Here is a 2,685-nt window from a genome sequence, read left to right as displayed (position 1 = left end):
AGGGAACGGTCCTCCAACTTGAGGAGGCTAATTTTCAACAAATGGGATTTTCATAACTATAAGAATACACATGTTTAATGGAAATACATATATATGATATCATATATATTAACATGTTAAATTTTTAAGATAATACAGCTTATTTAGAAACATAAACTCAGAATGTCAGAGCTTCAACTGGAAGCAATGAAAAGGCCAAAGACTTAAAGGACACCAAAGAACCACAAAGATAAACCAAGAAATGGGCCAGAACCAAATGAGTGTTAAAAAAAAAATCTCCAAGGCAAATAGGACTTTCAAGAACATGAATTTCTATGTCGTCCTCGAGGAATCACCTTCTCATTACAAGCATTTAGAAGTATGAGAAAATGTAGCAAAAAGAGCAACAACAAAATTGACACATAGCCATGCTAGAAAAAAGAGAAAATCCCCACATGCCAGATAAACAGAGAAGTCAACGCCGGAGCAGAGAGGTCACCCAACAGCAGTTCAAACATCAATCACAGACCCTAGAGGTTCAGGGCTAAGTTCAAATGACTCTTTTTTTGTTTGTTTTACGTTTTTTGTTTTTAAATTTTTGAGTGATCTCTACACCCAACATGGGGCTCAAACTTACAACCCCAAGATCAAGAGCCACACGCCCGACTGACTGAGCCAGCCAGGCGCCCCATGTAATCCCTCTTTGAGGACAGGAGATAGAAGGTGGGGGGGGGGGGGGGGGGGGGGGGGGGGGGAGAGATGTGGTGGGCTAGCCCCCTGTGAAGCATGGAGCATTGAAATAACTCCTCTCACCTGACCACGAAAGCAGTTAGAAGGCTTGCCACCTCTCCAGCGCCTCCGGTTAAAAATAAATCACCTGTGAGAAATCAAAACTCCAGGTATCCATTCTACCTAAGTGTAGGGTGTAAATGGATAACACCCACACCATTAAGGTACCACAAACCATGCAGCTGATACAAAAATGGTTCTAAAAGACTCAGCATCCTAGAAAATGTGAAACCACTCTCTGGGGAATACTTCAGTAAAAACGGGGGCTTAAGAAATGCTCATGGGGGCAGAGGTGAGGGTGGCGGAGCCACCATAGCTGAAAATCATATTAAACCCAATGAGAAATCAAGACACTATGAGGGAGATTCAGAAAATGCAATCAACAGGAAAATTAGCACTCCCAAAATAGGGATTATATGCAGTGTGAAAGAGACAACAAACAAGTTTATTTAAAATTAATAGATTTGGGGCACCTGGGTGGCTCAGTCGTTAAGCGTCTGCCCTCGGCTCAGGTCATGATCCCAGGGTCCTGGGATCGAGCCCCGCATCGGGCTCCCTGCTCCGCAGGAAGCCTGCTTCTCCCTCTCCCACTCCCCCTGCTTGTGTTCTCTCTCTCACTGTGTCTCTCTCTCTGTCAAATAAATAAAATATTTTTAAAAAATTAATAGAGATAACAAAGGAAGGAAAACCATAAGGTAAAGATAAGAGACAATGAAAAAGAACAGGCCAATTTGAAAAGAAGCCAACTAGAACCTCCAGAAAAGAAGGACAAAGTCATTGAAGTTAAAAACATATAGAAATATCCACAACAAAGGAAAGAAAAACTAAAGACAAATTATCCAAAAATAAATGGCAGTTAGACGACAGATTTCTCGTCATCTCATCAAATGATTCCAGAAGGCAGTGAAGTATCCTTAAGAATGAGGGAGAATGAGGGGTGTCTGGTGGCTCAGTCAGTTAAGCGTCTGACTTCAGCTCAGGTCATGATCCCAGGGTCCTGGGATCGAGTCCCGCATCGGGCTCCCTGCTCAGCGAAGAGTCTGCTTCTCCCTCAGCCCCTCCACCCCCACCCCTGCTTTTGTGCTCTCTCTCTCTCGTTCTCAAATGAATAAATAAAAATCTTTAAAAAAAAAAGAATGAGGGAAAATGATCTTTTGTGTAGAGCATATGTACAGTTAAATTATACAGCAGTAATGACAAAATGAAAATATTTTAGATAAACTGAAAAAATTTACTACCCACAATTCCTCCCTGAAATGACTATTAGGGTGAACCATATGAACTATTTCCAATCTGGCTATTTTTTACCCACAAAAAAAAAACTTCATAGGATTCAAAGTAAATCTAAAAGATGTATGTGCTTCAGGAAGAAGAAAAGTGAATCTAGAAGGAAGATACAAGATGTAAGGAGCACTGATGAGCAATTATAAATCTCAGTAAACCTTGACTAATAAATAAAAACACTATTCTAAGAACACTAAGGGCTCCTTGGTGGCTCAGTAGGTTAAACGTCTGCCTTCAGCTCAGGTCAAGAGTTCCCGGTCCCGGGATCGAGCCCCGAGTCGGGCTTCCTGTTCAGCAGGAAGTCTGCTTTTTTCTCTCTCCCTCTGCTCCTCCCCCATGCTCATTCTCTCTCTCAAATAAATAAATAAAATCTTTTTTAAAAAATAAGAATACTAAGAGGGGGCGGAGCAAGATGGCAGAGGAGTAGGAGACCTAGATTTCGTCTGGTCTCAGAAATTCAGCTGAATGGGGATCAAACCATTCTGAACACCTACAAACTCAACAGGAGACCGAAGAAGAGAGTAGCAACAACTCTCTGAACAGAGAAGCGACCACTTACTGGAAGGTAGGACGCGTGGAGAAGTGAATCCAAGGCGATATTCGGGAGGATAGATGGCGGGGGAGGGGCCTCCG

The sequence above is a fragment of the Callorhinus ursinus genome, unplaced genomic scaffold (genome assembly GCF_003265705.2).
Source record: "Callorhinus ursinus isolate GAN/ISIS: 27379988/994484 unplaced genomic scaffold, GSC_fseal_2.0 scaffold39, whole genome shotgun sequence".
NCBI classification, from domain to species: domain Eukaryota; kingdom Metazoa; phylum Chordata; class Mammalia; order Carnivora; family Otariidae; genus Callorhinus; species Callorhinus ursinus.
Note: the sequence above shows the minus strand (reverse complement) of the source record.